The 26,381-nt window shown below is 43.7% G+C and overlaps 1 protein-coding gene across 2 annotated transcripts in view; it reads right to left on the reverse strand.

Moving 5' to 3' along the window:
• Positions 1-26,381, reverse strand: part of ddb2 (damage-specific DNA binding protein 2) — a 63,650-nt gene that overhangs the window by 14,448 nt on the left and 22,821 nt on the right. The gene's annotated exons all lie outside the window — the stretch shown is intronic.

The following is a 26,381-nucleotide window of genomic DNA, read 5'->3' on the forward strand; positions in this document are numbered from 1 at the left end:
GTTCCATTATTGTACTGATGAGTTATTGTCCACGTATAACCAGTGTGAAGACCAGCTGATGGTGGTTCAGTCATCCAGGCTTTGAGGAGGCAGTTGAATTCTCATCTACCACCAGTCTGGCTGGCTCTCAATTGGAAAGCACTGGAGAGTGACTAACATGGAGCCTCTTGGAGAGGGTCAAGAGTCCAGAGCAACCATTGGCCATTAAATTCACTCCTATGAGATATTGAGTGCTTTGCTTTTTGACCAGGCTCTGTTTGATGTGCTGCACCACACTATTATCCCCAGCTTCTCACCGCGAGCCCTCCACGGCCGAGTGGCACGAGCAGCACAAAGATGTTATTATTATGAGACTCCTGTGGAGCCCCTGATCAACATTACCACTTTCAAAGAGACATAAAAATAAAAAAAACTGTGCGCAGAGGTGAGCAATAAGCATAATCCAGGTGTCGGAGACAACACCGCTCATCCGACCGTTAGGTAAGAAAACATCACTCCACGTTTCAGGAGTTCGGGCTTATGATTTTATGCAGCGCGTCGCTTATCAGTGTTATTAAACTCGCTGGAGGGAATTCTGATGTTCTACTCAAATGCACACAGTCAATTAGACCGTCTCATATTTTAAAAGAGCAGGCATAATTGCAATGTTTTATTGACTCATTGCTTGAGTGACTCTGATAAAGAGGTCCTCAGCTGCCTTTCCGCACAGGCAGGACCGAAAATAATTTTCACTTCAGTTTATGATGCCGATGAAGGTCATTCAAAATTCGGTGATTTTAAAATAGCACCGTTCACCGTTTTATCCGCGTCTTCTACTTCCATGACATTAAAAAAACAAGCTTTGAACACTGACATATCATCACCTTTCAATTTGATACGGTGATGATGCCAATGCAGACATCCCACAGACGCTGAGGAAATCAGGATTCATTCGGGGTTGTGGTCGTGTCCACCTGATGCATTTGAGTTCAGCATTCTTCTCCTCTGGTCTCTTTAAGTAGCTATCCAGTAGCCATTTTGTTTTTGTAAATTTGACCTCTTTGCGCTCACATGATTTACACGCTGCCCTGCTGTGAAAAGTGGGCATGAGTTTAAATAGGTGTGATGAAAGTGTAACCCTGCCCGGCGGCACTCTATACTTGGCTGTGCGGGGCATCTGTGTTGTGGTTTCAGTTGCCTCCAAAGCTGAACCATAACAGACGAATGGTCGGTGATTCAAAGGGCACGTCGGAGCCGCCGCTTCAATCGCAGCCACAGCTGTTTCTTCAAATCAGAGCCCCATTACATGGCTTTCCGCCGTCCCCTGGTACAGAGAATGAAAAATCCCCCGACGACGAGTCAATTAGGGGGAAACACGAGTAAATACTGCATGAGAGCAGAGCTTTCCACGGCAAAGCTCGGAGCAGGGGCCGTACGCTACATCTTCGTATGTCAAGGCCGTGGCTGTCTGCCAGCTAAATGTGTCGGGGCCCCAAAGATGTGCGAATGCAGATGAGTGTTGACAGCCAGTCAGTTGTCATTCAGCTCATCTCCCAGCCTCTTGGGACTCATCTAGTCTATTTTGTGTGTGTGTGTGTGTGTGTGTGTGTGAGGCTCCTCTTCACTGCTTGCTCACCTCACGCTCCTGTGCCTTAATGCATGCTAACACGCACAGCAGAGGCATGAGGCGCCGCGTTCAGTGTCACCAAGAGGTAAAAGCTCCCACGCTCGCTGCTCCGCCGGCGCAGTTGTGACGAGCAGATGGGTCAGAGAGCCACGATCTCTCGCGGGCTCCCGGAGGTAGAGTTAGGCTGTTTTTCTTCTTCCAGCTGTTTAGAAGCACACTGAGTGAGAATCGCTCTGACCCTTAAGCGGACGCGATTAGTGTTTCAGAACACCTCGGCCCATCTGCTGCCTCCTGCCTCCTGCTCTGCTTTTACTTCTACGTGCATCTTCGCTGCTCCGCCCGGAGCCCGTCAGGCAGGGGACATCTCGCTTCTTTCTTTCTTCCTTCATGCACTCCACGGCTTTTTCCCCCCGCCGACAGATGACTACAACAGATGTTAAGCACCTCTCTGCCCGTTTCATTTCCCCTGGTCTCAGTTGTCAATTTGACAAAGAAAAAAAATTTGACGAAGAAATCCATTTGTCGCCGGGCTTGTTGTCGTGGTTACACACCAACACGGAGAGTTGACCTCTGACAAAAACGCAATCCAAGTCATGACCGACTTCTTATTGAAGATATTGGAAGCCATTGTTGTGTAGGCTCATTATAGCCAAATTGGGCTGAATGGTGTTTTTTCCTGTCGGTCTTTGTTCTTGGCAGCCCACTAAGTGCTCGCAGCTGTCAGTGGAGTGGAGCCTCTCTGCCCAGTGGATGTGTCTTGGCTGCACTTTCGGCTGGCTGCGTCCTTACTCTGATGACAGTATGCCATGACTGATTTCCGTTGACTCACTTTCATTGTTACCACAATGTGTCCCTCGCAGCGAACTCAAACTGCTTTTATTATCATCATTTTTTTGTTGTTGTTGTTGTTGTTGTTGCACAAGTTGTTGATCTCATCTACTTAACGCTGTAGCGTGACCAGGCTTTGCGTGCAGTTGGCTGATTATTTAATTGGAGCTCCAAGCAGTTGTGCTGATTAAATGAAAGGAGAAGATGCCAGAAACGATCGTACCGACAATGGTACAACGCGGCGTCACGTTCAATGACTAAATGGTTATTGAATGTGGAGGGATGTTGACTCAACTTTTTTTCCTCATCGCATGAATCTTCGCTTCTGCAAGTACGAAGGATACATGAGCGTTAAACACGCCTTTCTATTAACTTGCTAAAATGAGCTCTGGGTTCATGTTCGCTGCAGAAAGAAGGAGAATGGTATTTCAAACCTTTGTCCTGCCAACGCTTTCATGCAAATGACTCACACTGGGACAAGCTTATCTGTGAACAATCATAGGTGGCATTTGGAAGAGGGTGAAATAGCGCCACGATGATTTCCGTATCTGCAGAAAGCTCAGTCAGGTCCCTATACACAAACTCCCACGCAAAGGCAAACACAAAAGCCGCTTTGAATGCACACATCAGCTGTATATCTTAAAATAGTCCGCCACCTTGTACGCTGCACTTTGTAAATGGTAGGCAATTACACACGGTGCATTAGGGAGTTGTTATTTAATTCATTAGATATGGCTGAGTTGCAAAGTTCATTCATTCTAATAAAGCGGCAACTTTTATCACACAGCACCTGATGCGAGTATCAAGGGTGAGATTACGGCATCCATGTGCACAAATGAGATTAGAGCGCGGGCTGAGACTGCTGTTGACAAGGTGAAAGGAACAGTTATTCCGAGAACCAAAACACGAAACAAACCCTGGATGAATGTGGGTTGATATAATTCACACAGAGAGAGAATGCTATATTTCACGGTGTGTTTATCCACGTGATTAATGGCTGCTCAGATTTGCATTTGAACATTACCTGAGGAACACATCTGCATCGGCCTTACTGGATACTAATGATGCAGCGCATGCCTAATACACTGAACTGAGAATCCAAATGAGGCTCAACCTGCCTGTGAGGCGAGCTTAAGCAAACACCAGGACAGCTGGCAGAGAAATCATTGTGACTAATGGTCTCAGTGTGAGACAGGAGCAGGGCTGTGGGTGGTTGTTTTACCATGCTAAGAGGAACAGACTTTGTTTGTCTTTTCTATAGCGTACAGCGTGACTGTGTGACGCTGGAAGTGTTGGCTTTGTCTTTGTTTGATTTGCTTTTCTTGCCACTGTACCGCGACACCAGGAACTCTCACATCCCCCTGTGAAGGAGGCGGCCTTATGAAAGGTGGACGCATTAGTGCTCTCAGAAGTGGGTGGAGAACTCACAGACTGTTTATACTGTCACCTGAAGGTGCGGCGCTCCTAAACACGAGCTCGACCCATGTTTTGACTTTATGTTTTAATCCTGCACTGCGGTAAACATAATGCGCCGCGACCTGTCCTCGGGGCAAATGATCTGATTTGCTCCTCCCTTCTTTCAGCCCTAATCGTATCTACCTCAAAGCCAGAGGATGGCTGTGCAGCTGTCATAACTGAAGCACAGCGGGGCGCGATGGCAGTGCATGTTTCTGCTATTATCTATTCCATCTGAGCCAGAACAGAATACTAAACCTCCACTGCATCCCTCTTTCTCACAGACCGCTGCATGATCAATACCCACATCAAAGGCTCTGTGGAGATAGCAGGATTCTTTGAAGCATGTTTGTGGAGCTGGATTTGCTGAGCTAACACGGTCCACACAGAACCCCCTTGAATAAGCTTGTTTGGCTAGCATCCTCTCTGTTTGTAGAAGAACTGAGTGGATTCTAATGGAGAACAGACAGGGCCTCTCCCTCGCCTTTTCCCTCCCTTTAAGCATCCATAGTGCCATCGGACATACGCTCCGTTGCACGCCAGCCCAAATATTTATCTAATATCAAATTGGCTGCAACGCTTTGGAAGCAGCGAAATGCCAGAGAATATTTCCTCACCGAGGACACAAAATAACTTGCCTCATGTGTCGCCGTGCCAACAGCAAATATGCCGGGTAATTACTGATTAAAATGAGAAGCAGCGCAGACAGACAGCGGCAGTCGCTCTGCGGGTTTACCTTGCTCGAAAAGGCAGGCGCGGATTTCCAACAGTGACCACTCTGCACTCAGAACATGACCTGTGTCCCCGGAAAGCTATTTACTATTTACACAAGTGCTTTCTGTCATCAAAATAGGAAAGCAGTGCATTTGGGACTCTGTGTGGGACAACGTGGGTATAGAGGAAGTGGGGGTGGAGGTTCATGCACAGTAAACACTAAAGTACATAACTCCTGCCAGACAGTCAGGGAGAGTCAGCAACTCTGTAAGTGATGGCGCAGGGGCCGTTGAATCATCCCTCCTCATGCAAATCCTCAACAAGGATGAGAAGCCTTTCACATATATTACAGAATAAACCACATTTATGATGCTTTGGACTTGTCTTTCTTTTAAATCCACGCATTGTTGGATCTTTTGCTAAGTAATTGCACTATTCGGTATATGCAGCGCGAAGGTTTGACTCTCCCGTCAACTGGGGCTCATTTGAAAGTGAAATGTGCGTAAAAACGCTGACATCTCGTTAACTTCCCCCCCAACACCAGGGGCACCGATGCATCTGCATCCCTGTCTCTCCCTCAATCTCTCTTTTCTTTCTCATTAACATTGCGGATGGTTCATTTAGCTTACATGACCGAGTGAATACATAACCCAGGGCGATCCAAAATACCACGAGGGCCTGTAGGGATACAAATGAAACCACATAGGCAGCACTGCCATGCCGTGCCATCTGCAGCAGCCTTTTACTCAGCTCTTCCTGGCGATGACGCACGCGGCGCGGCTCCACCAGGTGTATCAGTTGAGTACAGTCCGATGATTCTATGACTTTGTTTTTTTGGGGGGGGCTGAGTTGACTTCTGTTGTCGTTTGCTAAACAGCTCCCTCAGACAGTGGTTGACCAATCACAAACAGTTTTCATACATGAACTCTGGAAAATGCCCGTAAAATTGGGTCTGGATACTTTACAGAGCTTTCCGTTTGCATACGACGAACGCAGCAGAAGGTCGTCCGAGTCACACACGTTCACAGCTGCAGGTGGGAGCTTCTGCGTGTATTGATATATATTGCAATCTATATTATCGTGCCATCACTGACAGTAGCTGACTGAACTAGGCTATAGCAACCATCTAGCCTACAGACTCTTTCACAATTGACAGGGTTTTCCGTTCCAAACGTAAGCTACTGTAACTGAAGGGCCCATGTGGACTGTGCTGGGCTGCGGGGGTAAACTTTACAGGCCAGTGTTGCTTTTGTTGTTGATTTAATTTGAGGGAATTGTTTGAATGTCAGCTGATACAAAGCACAAAGGGCTATTCAATGCAGAATAGCAGTTGCAGAGCAGGGCGAAGGTTTTTCCACATTCCAAAGCCTAAACTGTGATTGGATTATTTCTGGCCTGTGCTGAGCTGTCTATGATGCTGAAAAGTGCACATGATGCATTTAAGTTGAAGTCTGAACATAGAACATTACATTACTTACCCCGCTTTAATTTTTTTTGGTGTGGGGTAGGGTCCCACATTAGCGATTGTAACAGGAGATGCTTAACGCCGCCTCCCTTTGCGTGAATATATTACAACACATTGTATTGTGGGACAGTAGAGTGGGATTGTTGTAAGTTGGTCAGAAGCTGTCAGAGGGTAGATACAGTGCACAACACACAAGGTTGAGATTTCAGACACAGCCAAAGTCTGTGAACTGTGAGTGTCACAGATAAAGTGAGCAGGCCTGCATGAGGTGAGTAGTCGAGTAGGTTTGCTTATCTGTGTGTTCTTTCTCTGTGTGTGTGTTTTATGATTGGGTAGAGCTGTTAACATTATAGCAGCAATATGTAATCGTAGATAAGAATTTATTACCTGCATTCTCTTTAAAAAAAAGCTTTGGCACACAACGCAGGCCTTTATTCCTGCTGCTAACGCACCGAGTTCGACAGCACTTTGTTTCATCTCAGAGACACGAACGTCACAATGGCCCCAGTGACGAGCCGGTTTTACAACCACTGAGGACTCAATGGGCTTAATGACAGAAAAAACCACCAGCACATAAACACAGCTTTGCCCACACGGAAGAAGAACACTGTGCGCGATTTCGCAACACGACATTTCACAAGTGGCTGTTATTGTGCATTGGTGATAAAAGTCTCGGTGAGAAAACATTTGCGTAGGGACCAGATTGCGAGTTCAGTCTGCTCGGTGACAATCATGAGCAGCGGTTCTCCTGCTCTGCTTTACATTAGCACCACAGCTCCAGTCCGGACAGGTCCACGGCTGTTATCTCAATGATGTTCTAATTCTAGTCAAACAGTTCTGTGTTTGACTCAATAGAGGCAGTGTTAGTCAGGAGAGTCAATATTAGCAGAGCACACAGAGCAGGGCTGGTGTTGGGATAGAGACAGGGAGTTATGTGTGTGTGTGGTGGTAGGTGGAGTGTGTGCGACAGGATACATGGTTAAGTGTGCTCTGCCAGTGAACCTTGAACTCCCAGTGCAGTAACAACAATAAAGATAATAGGAAAAGGGAATAAAGCAAACTCTAGTTTACTGTTGCCTTAGCGGCTTCCATGTTTGACATGCGTGACATTTCCTTTACTGCCTGTTTTCCATGCGGATCTTATTGTTACGGTCGCCGCAGTCGGACTCTCTCATTCCTCACTCCTCTGGCCACCCCTGTGCAGTTGAAACCACACTCCCTGACAGCTCCACATGAACAGCTCAACACTTTCAGCCGAAGGTCTCCGTCTTGGAGGAGAGTTTGTTTCAGTTTATTCAAGGTCAAACAGCTGCCAATATCAACAGCCCGCCTATGATACTGTCACTATCAGATTGCACAGCCACTTCACTAATTCTTCCAAGCAATAAATGTGGCGTGGTTGAATGAACTCAAAGCGAAAGTCAGCACTAAAGGCTATTAACTGTGATTTCTCCACATAAAACACACGCAGTGGCGTAAAAGCATTTGTGGCTGAATGGCGCTTTAATTAGAGGGCAACTCAATAATGTTTTGCCTCATTTGCAATTATGAAGTAAGAAAAAATTATAAACCCATCAGCTAACAGAACCGCCTGTTTCTTCTGCACAGTTTAATCTACAGGAGATTCTGGAGAAGAAACAAAGACTATTGGCCTTTTGCATCTGCCAATCTCAGTGAAATAAGAGGATGAAGAAGGACAAAGAAATGACAAGCAATATATGCAAGGCTGGTGAAATGTATTGTATTTCCGTCTTTCCTACTTTTGTAGGAATGTTGTCAAGGCCCCCGATAAGAATTTCTATACCAGCTAAAATAAAAAATAAAATATAATGTAAATAAATTTGATGGGTCACAATATGATCAGCAACAATTTGCTGCACAAAATTTGGTTAATTCAAAAACTATTTTTCATGACTCACAGAGCTCTTCTAAGGCTTGTGTCCACTTGAAACTCTTCCAGTTCAATTGTCAGTCAAAAATACGAACAACTGCATTAGAAAAGAAGATAAAATAAGATCATCCTTTTATTGATCCCCATTGGGGAAATTTGGGTGTTTCAGCAGCTCAAAGGCAGAATGAGTACAGGTTTGTATGAATTTGAAAGGATGGTATAAAATTAAATATAATAAGGGTAATATAAAATGGGATGAAATAAAAGAACTATATAGAACAATTAGGCACAGAATGTAAGAACAGTCTGACGCAGAATAAACAAAAACATTTTGTGGGAGAAAATAACTCCCAAGGTGCATTTCAGCAAGAGACATCAGATCCCTGAGCTTAAAATTCTGTCACATGTAACGCCAATGGTGGAGGAAGAATATTGTATGAAGGAAAAAATCTGCAGCTTAAATCAATCGACTTTGAATGGTGGGGTCAACCGCTCTGATTCACACCTCTGACTGGATTCTCTTCATGACAGCTGAGCCTCATGGGTATTGTAGTATTTAGACCATCCATCTGCTCATATTCAGGTTCATCATTTTAATTTGTTAGTCTCCTTTAAATAATTTAAAGTAGTCGTCATAAAATGAACTTAAAACTATGAAAGTCCTGTCTTGAACATGTTTTTTTTTTTGTAAAGCAACTTTGATGATACTGTTGAAAGAGATGATTGAAACGGGAATACAGAACAGAGAAAAACATTGTCAAGACCAGCAGCCCTTCCCACTTGAATATCAATCATTTGATCCAGATTCAGTTCCCCTTTGCCCTATGGAGCTTTAAAGTTTTGGTTTTCTGGCCCTCATCTAAAACAGTTTTTGTTAGTTCTTACTACTCTTATCAGCCACGTTTCCAGCCCCAGCAGGGAACTGCTTTCAGCAAAAACAAGAAAAAAACGAAATTAGCAATTACCCGGTGAACATAGTGGAGGATTTAGCTGCTAACAGAGACAGATATTTCCCTGAGGATACTGAAGAGCAGAACAGAGCTAAAAGAAGAGCAAAAATTGGATTTAGTTCTGTCAGGTGGACTAGCAATCTGGGCAATTTGACGACTAAATAATGTAACATGGCCAATCTGGCTAGTCAGCACCAGAAATACTAGTTGGTTGAACTAATTATTAATATTTCATCAATGTAAAACGCTGGTTAGCTGCGTCTGAGATGTTATTCAGTCACCCACCACTGACTAGCTCATAAAACCAGGGAGGTTTTGAATTATTCTGATCCAGAAAATGAAAACAAGGTTGCATGTAGTTTATGTAATAAACCAGCATCTGACTACCTGACTGGAGCAACGCGTAACCACATTCTTCACAGGTATGTGGACGTTAAGCTGCACGGCACACAGGCTTCCGGCCAGCACTGCTCACAGTACGATGGTCACGCCCAGCAAACCAATGTGACAGTGGTTTACCCACAGACGCTGTGACCTCCATAACTGGGCTGTTGTGCTCAATGTTTACCTTTTTTCTGACTAGTCTAAATTTTTATTTCATGACGTGTACAGTGAATAAGGCACTGTTTGGGAATAGATATCAACCTTTTTAAGGTGCTCTCACAGCTCGCCAGGTCACTTTAAAGAAAGTCATAAATTATATCAATAATGGCCAAAATAACTAAAATAAGACCCTCCCAAAATGACATAAAAAGTGAATTACTGTTGATCCCTCGTCTGATAATTAGACTGAATTGCACTTTCACCATTTGTACATGACATATGAGCTGTGAATCAGAGGTCTATCAGGCCAATATGGATCACACGGAAAGCTACATCTCGTCAATACCTGTCAAGCGAAAAGGCAAGAAAACAGAGCTGAGCAGTGTTTGTCAAACGTTCAGCTCCTGCAGCAGCTGTGACGGCAGCAAACAGTCAGTCATGTTTGACTGAGCCTGTGGCCTTGTTAGCGGTAATAACGTGTGTAAACAAACAGCAGTGGCGTATTTTAAGGTCATCACCAACATCAACAACAAAAAAACCCCAGTCAGCACAACGCAGTGGCTCTGATGTGGCAGCGCAGCCCTTCCATTTCAATCTGCTGACATGAGGAAAAGCAACATTAGCTAATGCACTACTTAAAGACCATAATCGCTCTTTCCCCTACTGTTAATGAATGCTAATTAGAAGTCTGGAGCAGTTTCTGGCGTGTGCTGGCTGCTCCTCTAATGTGCCGTATTGTTCCTCTCCCCGCTCCGGCTCAGCACTAATGCTGCTGTGCCAGCTATTAAAGTCAGATAAGCTATCCATCTTCAGCATTGCCAGCCAAAAAGCCACTAATAGCTCAGCCACAAAATTGTTAATTTCCATGGTTTCCTTTGCTTGTTTGAAGGTTCTCTTTCTGTGCGTGAGATGTGCAGATAGCCCCCTTTTGTCTTCACAGTGTCACTCTGTCAGCACACTGCGCCGCTGCACATGATCCATTTTCTTGCCCACATTTAACAGCTCCATCACCCCCAAAACACTCTGTCAGGGAAACAGGCCACGGCGCTCGTGGGGCGCCTCTTTGCAAAGCTCTTCTCCGCGTGACACTTCATCATGGACACCGTCATGAAAGCATACAGGCAGAGTGACACAGCACCGCATCCACGATAAATGTGTCTGTTGAGGCCAATATCGGAGCGCATTTTGGGCGGCCGTCTTAAAATGTGGGCTGTAATAATGTGATCCAATCCATGAAACGACTTGGCAGTAGGAAGGTTAATCACAACCAGACTTTTAACGAGGATTAGGAGACATATTAGCGGACACATTATCCTCATTCCAGATTTCTGTTAATTTTACAGCTGATTTTAAAGATCTGGCAGTTATCCATTAGTCAGTTTGGTCTGTATTGGCCATGTGGAGCTGGCAGTATGACAAAGATAATGCACGGCCTTGTGCATACATCCAACAGTTTTGGCTGTGATGATTCTTGTCAACAAACAGTGTACCCAGTTGTTATGGCATTGTCAAAGTTGCTGTTTAAACTTCATGTTCATGTGAGCCGTGTTCCTAACTTCAACCTGATGTAATGACATAACCTGTTGTTTCCAAATGTCATTCAACTAATACATAGACATGGCTATGATTTAGTGTATGTCTGTAGATAAACTTTATCTGACCCCAAAGGCGCTCCACCATTCACATCATGTGTGACGTGAGCTACCTTTCGCCGTGGTGAATGAATGACAACAGTGTCAGTCAATGTTTGTGAGGCACTTTTCAAAATCAAGATTAAGATCGGAGCACATCCACTTCAACAAATTATTATCCGTCATCGGATGAAACAAACTTGTAACGCCTGGGTGTAATAGAGACGTAGGCACCTTATTTCATGAATCTGAAACCAGATCCATTAAAGTGCACAGGAGAACAATGCATCACAGCTTACTTATGAAATGTGTTTCATTTTTTTCTTTTTGTCCTCCAACTATTCAAGTGTTGGCTGATACGTGAACGAGTTGTGAAATTTCACAACCCCAGATTTTTCTTTTGCACACAGAAGAAACAGTCTTACCTCAGAGTGAGGAAACCCAGCGAGTGATAAGTTTATAGAGCGTGCACGAGTTATGGTCTTGCGGTTCTGCAGACGTGCCATGCTCTGTGGCAGCGCGACATGGGGAAAATGAACTTCTAATGCCATGCAACATCGTGTTTTGTTTGACATGTACTGAAGTGAGGTGTACCATTTCCCTGAATTTTCTGGTTTTACACTCACAAAGGCTGATGGATTTAGCAGATCCTTGCAGCGCTTTCAGTATATTTGCTTTGGAGAGGATTCTGTGAGTCGACGGACAAAGAGAAATGCAATACGCATGCACAATTATGTTTGATTAATCAATTAATTGTTTGGTCTATAAAATGTCAGAAAATAGAGATTTCTTAGTAATTTTCAATAGACATTTTCAAGTGGCTTGTTTTGTCAGAACAATAACCAAAAACCCAAGTGAATTCATTTTACTGTCACAAGAAAATGAAATGCAGCAAATCCTCACATTGAAAAAGCAGGAAGCAGAGAAATATTCAAAATTTTTGCGAGAACTCTAACTAAACTGATGAATGATTATCAAAACCGTCGCTGATTAGCTTCCTCTTGATCAACCATTAATTATTCATCCAATAATTTCAGCTGTAATCATTAGTCATTAATTAAAAAAATGGGAACGATTTAATCAAAATGTGGGAATGAATTGTATCTTGATGAATTGGTGATGGTGCTAAGGAGCTCCTCACTTTTCATCTAGTACCATCATCAGGTCAAACTTTGCTACTTTGCAAATGCTAGCATGTTAACACACTAAACTAAGCTGGTGGAGATGGTAAGTATTATCTCTTAAACATCAACATGTTAGCATTGTCATTCTGAGCATATTACCGACATAAACCTTTGACCTCAGAGCAACGCTGTGCTGCGTTATCGACTTATCGTATGATACATGCGTATGAACTCAATCATTTTCATGGACCTCGATAATTGTGTTTACATGCATGTTTGTTGACATAAGAAGGAATGTGAACAACATTCCAGCGCTCTCTTTGTATAATTAATCAATTACTGGTTTAGTCTATGAAATATCAGAAAATAGGGATTTCTTAGTAATTTTCTAAAGGCACCTTCAAATTGCTTACTTGTCTGAGGCCTAAACGCAAAACGCTAAATTTTGGATAACATTTCTCTCAGCAGCGACAAATCGTGTAGAAGAGTGCAGTCACTCACATGCAACAACCAAGAGGCCTGTATTCCAAGCTCACATGATCCAGTGGCATAATATGGTCTTAAAATTCCGATAATGTTTATCTCAATAACTTCTGGGACAATATACTGTACGGTCCAACAAAAAGTAGTTATGGTGACAGGCCTATTAACAAGTGCAGCGTAGAAGAGTCAATAGTCATTAATACGTCAATTTTAATTCAGCCACCAGGCCTGAGGGGGGACACAGGACTCACTGCATTGTCACCACATTGGTGTGTAACTCCATTACGTTCTCTCACTTCACGTTCTCCTGTCATCTTCTCACAAGTGTGATCGTGTTACAGGTACGACTGTGATTACACCACAAACGCGGAGGAGATGCAAACCAGCAAAACTTCAAACATATTTGATCGGCAATGAATGACAACTTTCAACTAGCTGAACTGAAACAAACCTAAACGCTTTTTTTTCTTCAAAATGGGGATGAGCGTGCCTTCAGAATCAACCTGCAACCTTTTTTCGGACTGTGCCAGAATTACTCCCTGGCCAGCAAAAAAAGAAAGCAAGCGAGGTGGGTTTGATGAGCAAAGTCAGAACTGCAGACATGCGGGGAGATAGATGATGCGTGACACCCAGACCATGATGGGAGGTTTTTTCAAGGAAAAACACTCCTTTAAATGTAATTGGGAGGAACAGAGATTAGTAGTTAGCAGTTTAATCAATGCCAGTAGAGGAACTTTAATGTAATCTCAAATCTGGATACTTCTTCTCTGAGTCACTTCTTGTGCTGTCACTCTCCAGCCCGGGGTGGTGTGACTCGCGGTTTCCCAGTGATGCGCCTCGAGGGCAGGGTGGAAGCAGCGTGTTGACTGCCAGGTGGTTGAGCAGATAACTGTTGGTCATACAGCTCTTTCCTCAATCCCAAATCAGTGGAGCAGAGACACACACACACACACACACACACACACACACACACACACACACACACACACACACACACACACACACACACACACACACACACACACACACACACACACACACACACACACACACACACACACACACACACACACACACACACACACACACACACATCCCTTTCTCCAGTGAACTGACACAACCTCTAACAAACAACTTAACATGCTGTGGAATGTGGCTCAACACTAAAGCCGAGGGCGAGCAGGTCTTAATGAACCACAAACAGCCGCAGGACTCTGGGGCGCCAGCGCCTCATAAAACAATGACTATTATTAGTGTTATTATTATCATTATCATCATTCCTTCTTTTGCTCTATCATTTCTCAGATAGTCTGGCTTGTGCCAGAACAACGGCTCGTTATCTGAGGACCGATCAGCATGTGCGAGCAGAGAGTTTGTTCTCACAACAGACTCCACGTTGGGACAAAGTGTTACAGGTGTGAGCATTCCTCAGCAGACCGAAAGATTGTCCCGTGAATGAGGTTAGGAAACAGCCGCACCTTTGAGGCTGAAGATTCCTGAGATAAGGATTACCTGTGAACCACAGGTCAGGCGAAAACAAAATCCCCAACGATCTCTACTCCATCTATTTTATCCTTCTATAGCAACTCTCAAAGACAGATATGCCGTTCTTTGATAGGATCTCTTGACAAGGATAATCCAGCACCTTCTTACGCCTCTTTTAGACTTAATTGCTACCTGTCACAGGACAGGAATCTTCCTTCTTTTACAAGGCCCATAATAGCCACGAGCATCGATCCTCTTTGTGGTGCAACTCATCAACCCAAATGGGTGGATAAGTAATCTGGCAGATGAAAGATAAGAGAGAAAACGTGTGAGTCAATGCAACCAGCTGGAGAAGTTTTCCTGGGTGGTGCCGCACCGCACCATTTTGCCCCGAGCACAGAAGGAAGCAATGGCGCAGCAAGCTCAAGCAGCGAGGAACCTGACAAGAGGTGTCTGGTGCTGCCTTGCCTGCCAGGCAGATAGGCAGCGGAGTCACATTCTAGGTGTCAGCCGCTCAATGCCCTGAATTGTTCTCCTCTTCACCCGCAGAGTGACGGTGAGGGCGTCGAGCTAATTGCAGCATTTCAAAGGTGAGTGATTTATATGGCAGCTGTTCCCCAGTGTGCCGTTCTGGATGCCCGTGGCCCATGTTTAACAGCTGACAAACACATGCTTTTTCTGTCATGGTCGCATTTATGGCCTCACACAGTTCTATTAGTGCAACCCTGGCCATACAAGGATATAAAGAAATTGTTTTACGACGCTGTTATCTCAGTCAATCAAGCAAGATGACTACTTCAACAATGCACCGGTGGCACGTCAGCAGCCATCAGCACGATAGACTCAAAGAGCAAACTGGTCCGACTGTTCTCAAGGACAAAACTTTTGAAGTCGTTTTATCATTGTTTACATTCAACAATCACAAAACTTAATCCCTGTATGTTTTCTGGGCTGCCGACAATGAGCGCGGGGTCAGAAGTAGTTTCCACAATTGTCTGATATTTGAGACCTCTCCGTCAACCCACGGCAGCACACTGAGGGGGTGTAACCTTATTTCACGCTGGCTCTCAAATAGTGCTGAGAATTTGTGAGGCAGTTAGTGGCCGTCATTAATAATGGCCCAGGCTGGGATGACAGCTGCTGATTGGAATGAAGAGCTTCGCTACAGCAGACAGCTACAAATTTCCCTGACAGCCAGGTCTCCATTACTGGGCGTCAGCTGCCAAAACAGCAGTAATCAGAGAAGGGGGAGGAGAGAAAACACGCTTTCTCACCACGGACACTTTCCTGTTCCCCCCACTGTTAGAAAACACAAACACACAGGCGGATGTGGAAAAACAACATAAACTGAGACACACACACACACACACACACACACACACACACATACACAATAAACTGCTCAGACAGCTGATTAGTTTATCTGTTTCTGAAGGTCTACTGTCTAGTGTAATGTTGCCTTTGAGATTGTCCCTGTTAAATTAGTCAGATACATCACACTTTCAACAAATTCCGTTCATCGAGGTTACTGTATCATTTAGCTACATTCAAACATGATAGGCTCTCCTTGAAATTATGTTTTGAGGAAAGCATAAAGCTACTACAATAACGTAATGTGTTAAGAGGCACCGTGTGTGAATTTCTTACCACTAGTAGTGCTAAGGCTTAGTAGTGCTTATTAAAGAGTCTCTGTTTCGTTTGATCCTTGCATTATACATCAGCATCTCACATACAGGTGGCAGCAATGTGTCCACAAAAGCAGGAAACAAGAACCCTGCTAACAAGTACACATGGATGTAAATGCTAATTTAAAAAAATTACTTTTCCCTTTGTCTTTATTTTCCTGCAAACCATGTTCAACGACAGCAGCCACATTTTAGCTAAAGGCGATGCAGCCAAGGGACAACTGTATGTGCAAAACTTTTTGGCAATTTGTTGCCACAGAGTAATACAGTAATTTCATTTAATACAAGTACCTGCAAATTTTGCCCGAGGGCAGAAATATAGATGCTGGGTACCTTTCAAGCGTCACAGTTCTACTACAGCGTGCATCGTGTACAATTGCTGTACTTGTGTATGTGAGGAAGGCAGGCACAGCATTTATTTTCTCAGTGGGAGGAGTAAAAGTGAAAGTCTGTGGCCTTGAACAGTTTGATCCCTGTAATGACAGAGGCCTTTGGTATGGGTCAACCTGTCAGCGCTCCACTTCCACTGATCCCTGCTGCTCCCCACTGGAAGGCATGTGAACATGGTCATCACACACACACACACACACACACACACACACACACACACACACACACACACACACACACACACACACACACACACACACACACACACACACACACACACACACACACACACACACACACACACAGAGCTTGGAAAAAATTTCCCTGGGTGTGTCCTACTGTCCACTAGGGAAGCTGTATCTGTATCTACTGGTCCTAATGTTTTGGACAGAGGAATGAGGTGTAAATCAAACACACTTCACTGATCACTGACACACAGCACTGCTCAAATGTTGTTTTATGGATGGGACCATTATCTCATTGTAGGTGCTGGAAAATATTTGGGACACTTTTTTTTCGTCAAAAAATGTTAAAAGAGATGCAGCAGAACATTAAAATCAACCATTTCTCAAACTTCCTCCTGATGATATTCTGCACATTACCTTCTCTGTGGTCGAGTACAGTACAGATTAGGCTTCAGAGCCACGTGGATTACAGAGACACGAGTTATCAATGATGCCTTATTTATTCAAGGAGCTCAGCTGCTCATTTTACACCAACTGAACAAACAAACAAGCGCACAATGCACATCAATCCCCCGCATGCACATCCAGTTCACATGAACATGCATACAGACTGCAGAGCTTTCACAGAAGGTGGCAGACAACCAAGAATGGGAGGCTTCATTTTATAGCTGCCTCTTCCTTGTCAGCTTTACTCATTGCAGCAATAAAACACTCCATAATAAAAGGCAGTATCCAAGAGAAGCAGCAGGACTGCAGCTATAGATAATCCACTCAGCTCACAGGGCTTGCAGAACGTTTGCATTTCTTGCCCCTGAATTCATTCTGTAGGTTTACTTCAGCGCTCTGTGGTTTTCAAGGTAATGGAAGGCAGGGAGCTTCGGCTTAGCTGATTGATCAACACGAACAAAGCAATATCGTGACCTTGGCTACAAGTGGGAGAGCAAGCTGGTTAATTAGCACCTACTACATTATCTAAACAAGACCTTTAGAGAGACAGCGTAATTAAACCTCCAGATAAAAACTAATAGAGGAGAAAAGCTGTCAGGTAGTAAATTAATATGTGCATTTTTGTTCCACTAAGACACTCTTTACAGCAAGATAGTCCAGTAAAATAAATAAAATGAATGCTCTATACGTGAAATTAAACAGCATGTAGCATAGCTACCATTGTTAAAAATAATATGTCACTCATACGTGTAACTCTGCACATTGTCCACATGCTTCACTTTATAGTCTCGCAGCCTTTAAATCATTCGCAGCGATTCATGTCTGTACTTGTAAATCTGCGGTCAAGGTTACTGGTAAGCATAGCAGAAATAGGCATGTGCCATTATAGCCACTACAATTCAGACAATATTTATGACTCAGGACGTCCCATCTGGAGATGCATCCTGTCTGCCGGCCCCCTGAGGATGGGCTGCATGGAGATAGTAACACTTCCCTGGGACATCTGCTATTCTCCTCTGGGTGTAAACGCAATAAAGCCCGCAGCAGAAAACTGTTTGTCACCGGAGATGTTAATATACCATATTTTGCTGCAATTATTGATTGTTTTCTATTTTTTGACCATTTAATCTAGAGCTGAAATAATAAGTTAACTGTTTAATTGTCATTTGTCATTTCTTAGAAGTATAGAATCAATTTGTCCAGGTCAAGAAAAATCCAGTACAAGAAAGTAAAGCTTATAGATGAACCCAGGGTGACGCTACAATAGGCGAGTGGCACTGAATCAGCTTCTGTCAGTTAAATCATTGAAGTGAAAAAGAAAGAAAGAAAATCATCAAATGATGATATTTCATTTTCTGTCCTTGTTTTTTTCTATTTAAATGTATTTAATCATTTTGTTGTTTTTGTTTTCCTAACACTGTAAAGCAACCCTATGGACCCTGAAAGGTCCACAGGGTTGGACCTTTCAGTTAGTTATTATTAATAATAATATCGATGTATCATTTTGTCTGTACAAGGCATATCCATGACATGTTTCCAAAAACCTATGGGATGTTCTAATTGCTTGGTTTGTCCGAGTAACAGTCTAGAACCCAAAGATGTTCAGTTTAATATCATAACAAACCACCAAAAAACCTGCAAGTATTCACATTTGAGAGGCTGGAACCTGGGAGTACTTGCTATTATAGAAATATTCAATTCATCATAATTCTTTTGTTGACTTTTCAGTTTAACTAGTTACATCAACACTGTAATACTGAGTACTCTATGTCTAAGGGTGCACAGGGTTCACAGCAGCAGGATTTGCAGGTGTCATGCTGGACCACCACAGTGAAACATCAAGGGAAGGTGGATTATTTGTTCTATTGTAGGGATGTGTGGAGATCACACTGCCAGGAAAAATATCTGCACATTCGTCACCTTATAATTCGTCACCTTATAATAACCATCTTTTTATATCCTTATTCATGGGATTTGGAGGCCTCGATATCTGATGGTAAAGTTAGGTGTGGCCTGAGGGAGCAGACTCTAACAAGGCAGCGGCCCTGATTTAACACAGCGTGAAACTGCTGTTAGTCATAGATCGCCATGACAGCAGCTCTCATTATCACTACCTGGATATGCATGGCATGGTTGTAGGAGCGACGCAGGCACAGGGGGCGGTTACACATGATCGCCACAAATCAGCCGAGAAATGAGACATCTGATCACCCTCACCAAATCTGACAGAAGTGGAGCAATTCAGCTCCGACAGTTCGACTTTATGGATGTTACAAATGGAAAAGCAGAGGCTTTATTTAATAAGGTGCAAATTGAGAGGCAGAAATGTTCAATTGAGTTCATTTGAGTTCAATAGTTTCTTTTTTTTAAAACACTGAGTAAAGGTGAGATGATTCCTGAATTTAAACATGACAGGCCCATTTGATGAACACCGTCCTTCGTTTGGCCACCTTCCAGCCACTCACACTCAGACCTCTCATCCCTGCCGTGTGCTCCTGTCAAGAGTTGCTGGGCTGCCAGTTCCTCTCTCCCCCACCGCTGTGTGCTGAGGGCTTCAGGACTGCAGGTGCACAGCCTGTCTGCCCACTACAGGTGGGCCCAAGAGAGCGCTCACCTCTCACCCTCCTCTTGGCTCATTAAAACCTTCAGCTGTTCCCCTCCTTCCTCCCTCTCCTCTCTACTCCAGCCTCATACGGCTGCTCACACCACACTGATCACACCAATCAAGCTTTGATTTACAGTATTTACACCATCCTCCTGCCCCCATTGTGGCAAACAGGGAATCTGAGGAATGCCCCTCCCCTCTCTGCCCTCTGTGCAGCCAGCATGCTGCTAAATGTGAGCCAATCGGTGGTGGTGGGTGGAGTGCCAAGCCACAGAGCACTTCTTCCCGTTGGCAGCCTTCCCTGTGGTGGCTCTGATCACAGCGCAGTGTTAACAACACGTGACCTGGCCCCGCAGCCCACAGTAATTGAGGTTACATCCCAGGCAATACCTTGATGAATAATTAAAAGGCCAGAAACAGAACTCAGAGTGACTTAGCCAGCGCCCTGGGGTCTAATAACGTGCCTGGACTGTATTAGGTAATCTATCCACTGGTGCCAGTTAGTGTCACACACACGCACACGCATGCACACACACGCACACGCACGCACGCAAAAAGCACACGCACACACACACATACACACACACAAGCAAACAAACAATTGGGCCGAGATAAAGGCAACACAACAGTATCAGTCATTGTCAGGGCAGAGTGCTGGTTATGGCTCTGCAGGAACAACATGAGGAATTATTTCATGGTGAGTGGTGGGCACTAATCTTGCCAGCAACGTAGAGTAAAATAAAATGTGCAGCAAAAATGTCATCGTGGTTTGTTTTCCCTTGGAAAAACAGCAGAATAAAGAATTATGAAATGTGTCTTCAGTACGTGTGTTGGTGTTATGTTTATGTGCATGTGTAACAAGAACTAGTTTTTGACCTTGGCTACACTGAAACCTGAGCGTGGAAACACTAGCCCCATTTATAAGTTGCCATTAAGCCTGCAAAGGTGATAAAGATGTACCTCCATACCAGTACCAGCCGTTTAAGCCACCAGCGTCATTCACGGGGCAACAGAGGTCATTCACACTATGCTAAAATATGACTTGTTTTATGGACTGCAACCCTGAGTATAAGATTAGAAACTGCACATCAAACTGAACCATTTGTCCTGTGACATCTCTCAGAACAAATCAGCAAACAAGGTGTACGCATAAATAATGAGGGCACAAACTATTTATAATTTGCCGTATTGGATAAGTTAGTGAGCCAGAAAAGTAACTGGGAGCCAAAAGATGTCAAATTCCATTCGTCAGTTGAGTACAAAATAATCGCAGTATACATGGCATCGTGCTGCAAAAAAAAGTGTGCCTAATGCTAATTTATGTGACGGATTTGTGTAGAGACTACCGCGTATACACACTGAACCACCCTGCTGTTTACATGTTCACCGAGTGCACAGCGTTAGAGAGAACAGCGTGGGCCTTTCCTCCGACAGGTCCTGTGTGTCGTGGCTGCAGCAGTGAGCAGAGGGGAGCTGCCGGTGCAGAATAATTAAGACCTCTGTGGAAGTGACAGGGTCACTGGAAGGTATGCAGCCTCTTCTCAGCTGCTTCCTCCGTGAGCTGTCATGGCCGCGGCGTATTTATAGCAGCATGGCGCAGCACTCTCCTCTCCTTTCCCCTCTACCTCCCAGACAGATGTCACCTTCAAGCCACTATCTCTGGGGCTAAACACAATGCTTTCAGCCGGCTGACAAGCCGCACACACACACAGGCAATCAACGGCACAACAAGAGTCTGAGGACGACAGCAACTTCGCCTCATTCAAGCTTACGTTCCCCGGCTAGCAGGCAGCTTTTTTACATAACAACATAAGCCACAGCCAGTCAGTTACTGTTAGTCTGCAGCAGGAGGGCCTGAGGCTAGTGACACAATAATACACTCAGTCAGAGAGGACAGTTACAATGTCTGCCTCTGTGCAACAACAGCCAGCAGCCAGCGAACAACCCTCAAAACTTATTTTCAATAATTAATCAATTCAACGCCGATACTTTGAGGTTCAAGTACGAGCCTTTTAATTTGATTCCATCAATAAATAATACATTCCAGTTCTTTCTAATCTTTGCGTGATGTAAACATGGCAAGCAAGTCAAGTCCTCAGGGCAGACAACAGAAAGATTTCACAAAAATATATTTAGAGTATAAACACAGGGAACAGTTGAATATCTAGTGTGTGTGTGTGTGTGTGTGTGTGTGTGTGTGTGTGAAGCTGACTGTATGTCTGTGCCTCAGATAAGAGACGACTGGGTGCCTCTGTAATGTAAGCCTGGCTGACTGAATGTGTTGACATAGCTTTAATTCAGCTTGATACCAGACACCAGTAGTCTGTCTGAGCCTCTGAGCACAGGGGGTGTTAACCTCTCAGAGATTCTCAAAATACACAAACACCAAGCACGACTGGCCAGGAGGGATTAAAATAACTTTTATGAGTGCCATGCTCATATACCGTTGTTTCCACACTTGCCTTCAGTCGGCAATATAACTTATTCAAATATAGCCACGGACTGATTTAATGACGAGTGAACCTTTTAGTTTAATGATCTTTTCAGACGTGTTTTTGTAGATATGATTAGAATCGCATTTAGCCGGATACAATCTCTCCGCTCTGTGTATCAAAGAGGCAATAAAGTTCAATTACTGCGTACAAACACATAAACATGTTGTTCGGGTAACAGATGCAATTTATGACCGTGGCTATGATTTGATCCTTTAACCTTAAACAGATTGCTAATGTGTCAGATTATCTGCCCGGTAGTGTGTTCTCAAGGCTAGGGTGACACAGACTGAGCCCCTGGATGAAGTGTTGGTTACTCAATATGAGCATGTCTTGCAGGTCATAAGCCTGTCACTGCCAAAGTGGGTTTCTTTTACTGCCACAGTGGCGATAATCAGCTGATGCTGGCTGTCAGTCGACGTGGCTATGAGACAGACAGGGGACAGACTCAGAGGACACACGATCGCCCTGCTGACAAGTATCCCTAACCCCAGCTGCTCTGGCGGCTCCTCTGTCATGTGGAAGTAGCGGGGGGGGGGGCAGGTGGACAGGATGAGGGGGAGGTGGCAACAGCACCCCGCTGAGAAGTGGAGGGGGAGAGCGCAGGTTTCATCACCCCTACATTGCTGTGCACTCCACCCCTCACAGTGCGGCTGGAAGACGATGAAGCAACAATCAGGTGCTACATTGTTTAAGGCCTTAGCTCAGATTAGACCGCTATTGTGAAATGTTGCAGAATTCTTACTAATGTGTGTCCTTCCTTTTGTACATATATACAGCATACACTGTTAATACAATAACTCTATTCTACAATAACACAAAACAAGAACATTGAATGCTGAGGTACTTCATTATTTAATTACTTTAAAACTTTACTTTTCTCTGAGATAAATATTGTATTAATTTTACAGTCAGTTATTCAGTCACAGTGATTACAGTAGATATTCATTTAAGATAGATATGTATATGGAGGGAAATTATCAAAAAAACTGCTCTCTCATTGTCAAATTATGTAATGTAAATACTGTTTCTAAATAAATGTAAATATATCTTTGGCATTGCTGCACTTAGTTTCTTGTTTCTTACTGGCAAGAATAAATAAATAACTATTATATATATATATATACACACGTGTATGATATGCTTATAAAATAGATTCCACATTGACCAACCGTAAAATCCTTTTGACAAATCAATGGATTTCTAATATATATTCTGCAGATATTGCCGTACTATTACTTTAATTAAAATGTGTTTATGTTTTAACAAAGGGAGGAAACGAGTGTCCCTCTAGTCTCCCAACCTCTGCATTCAGGTGGCAGTTTTCATTTGGATTCAGCAAAAAGAGGTGTTGGATAATGTTCCCAGCTGTAAATAACCCTGCTGCATCTAGGATTTAAATATAGAATGGGGTCCTGCTGCCTCGAAAGCTATGCATTGCTTTGAAAAGTTCAGCCCCATTAATTAGGGTAAACTTAACTGTGGCCCCTTATAGATGTGGTGAACTCTTTGTGTGCTGGCCGATACGGCGACATGCTCAAATGATCCTACATCAACACACATGCGTCAGGGGTCATGTGGAGACCCGCGGTGCATGACGAGCTGCGGCTGTGAGGACGCGATATCCTCGGGGGGGTTGACCCCTTCGGTTTTGATTGGCAGGTAAATGGCTCAACCAGAATCTTCTTTCCAAGGAATGTGCTGGTGTCTGTCGGAGCTAAGAGCAGCTGGCAGGAGTAAAGACGAAGAAGATCAAGGCTGCTTTAAGTAAGATCCTCGCTGCTCTCCCTGCCATTTAACAGCACACCAGACTGTTTCACTTCAGACGCTCATTAGCAAACCAAGGACTTTTTATTGCGGTGCAAAGGAAATGCCTGCTCATGAACAACATATACTTTGTACAGTATGGCCGCATACTGTGATTACAATCAAAGAACTGCTGGTTAAAGGAGCCTCTCATTAACACTCAAAGAGGCATGAAACTTTTTTTTATATCAACACAAGTTATTGTAATTCTGATTCCTCAAAATCTCAAAATCAGCTTTCATTCCCCTTGTAAAGGACTGAAATGTCATTCTGTTGGCTCCTTGTGCACATTCAACACAAAATGTTTTGCTGAGCTGCAGAAAGACCCTCGCACATTTCCTCAGACCCTGCCAGTTGCGAGTGTTGAGGTGTTGAGTGTTGATGTATGCATATCCTCTCACATGCAGGAGTTAAATTACCAGTCAAGAGGCCTGAAGCACACTGCTCTCAGGCTCTCACTGCCTCACTGAATTCATTGACACTCACGTCAACCGTGATTAAAAAAAGAACAATAATTTAAAGGTTTTGTTTCATTTCTTCATAATGAATTCAAAATGGGACCTCCCCATATTAACCTATGTATTACTACCAACAGTATCATTTGACCAAGAAAGAGAGGTAGCTGGAGTGCATTCTGTGGTCCGTGACCTTTATCTGACTGTCTATGAACACACAGCACTGACACATGCGATCCAAATATCACATTACTACTGATGACTTGATTCACTACATGAAAAGATCCTGAAACCCCTCGCGGCCTTTTGGTCAAATGACCATTGGCTCCAGACTAACCCCAAATAAACCCCTTTATCTTAAAATCCCCAAACTTTCCCTCTAACCCTAATCTATCACCTCACATATCCTGCATGATTAATCAGTGGCCTTAAATAACCAAGGCAGGCCTGATTAATCGGAAAGGGTGAGGTGTTGAGATCTGGCCCTACAGTGAATGTGCAGAGCCAGCACACGCCTCGTACTTCTGTGGCCACTGCCATCTGTCTCCCAGTGGGACTTGTTCCTCCACAGCAACACTTGTGATTATTCAGCTACATTACTAACACATTTCTGTCACATATAACAGAGACGTCCTTCTGCCACAGGAAGTCATGTATCATAGCGACTTAGCAGACGGGAGCAGCAATTTGAACTTGACAAACAGCCCGAGCAACAGTGTAGTATTTTTCTCGACAGCTGCCAACTCTCTCAGAGCATCAAAATTTTTCGGCAGCACTGCATCACATATTTTTGTATCTTAGATCATAATGAGGACTAACCTAAAAGGAAAATCCCATGATATGTAACATTACCTGCCCAGTGAGAGCTGAGTCAGTGGCAGAGAGGTCTGCTAATGGTTCCTCATGGGCAGCAGCCCTGGGTGCAGACAGACAGGTTGGGCAGGTGGCACACATTTGGACGTGGTAGATCTCTGCTCTGCTGGCAGAGAGCACGCTTCTCTCCAAGCTGCAGTGAACACCAGGTAATACTGTACGCCTTTCACTGCGAAGGTGAGACGAGAAATGGGTCCCTGGAGGACCAGAGAAGGTCTTTATTCAAACAAGGAGTCACTGGTGTGGTGTGTGTCTGTCTGAGTCTAAGTGTAGATGTGTATTCATGTACTCTATGTTCATGCTTTTGTACATTTCAGTGAATATACAAAGTCCTATCAACTTTCTTAGTGTCAGTCCAGCAGTAACAGAGCCGGGCTGATCCTGTTAGAAGTTACTATTTAATGTTAATACTGGGACTGTTGTGCTTTAATTAGTTGGGCCAAAACACATAAAGTACCATAGCACCTGTGTAATAAGTGAGTCTGTCGTTTCTGTAGTTGCATGGATCATTGGCTCCCAAACATCTCTGCTTGTGAGCCATTACTATGAAGCCACACTGTACACACAAATTCTTTCCATAGGTTGCATGTCCAGGATTTGACAATCAATTCATATTTTGTTTTAGAGGCTTACAGGGGAAACAAATGTAGTGTATTCCACAAGAAAAAACCCAAGAGAAAAGTCAAACAAATTAAAAAAATTAAAATAACCCATCCCCGAATTTGGACATTTGATCAATAATTTGGATTCCAGGAACAAGAATTTTACACTCGAATTAACCATCAATGTGAGCATTTCCCAGGGTACATTTCATGAATGTTTGATTTCTTACATTCATGAAATGTACCCTGGGAAATGCTCACATTTGATTTACCAACTCTGGAAAATTTAGGGAAGATCAATATTCCAATATAAGGTCAGACAGACTAACACAGTCCACTGGCTCACAGTATTTTTTTTTCTCATGTGACTGTCAACTTTACTAACCCTGCTGTGTTTTAATTGTTTGTAAATGGTTTATGTTCATGCTTTTTTAAATGCATTTTGTTGTTTTATATCTATCTTGAATTCTATTTTAAAGGTTCATCTGGGGACAGGCATTGTAAATTATCTTCGGCTGCACTGATGTGAAACGTAGCGTCGGTTCATGTTTTATACTTTTCCCTAAACAAAGATTAAGATTAGATCATAAAAAGTAAACAGTTGCAGGTGCATGATGTGATGGTGGCATTGGGCCTTTTGACCTACATGCAAGAGAATGTAACATT

This window comes from Scophthalmus maximus, chromosome 7, assembly GCF_022379125.1.
Source record: "Scophthalmus maximus strain ysfricsl-2021 chromosome 7, ASM2237912v1, whole genome shotgun sequence".
Classification (NCBI taxonomy): Eukaryota; Metazoa; Chordata; class Actinopteri; order Pleuronectiformes; family Scophthalmidae; genus Scophthalmus; species Scophthalmus maximus.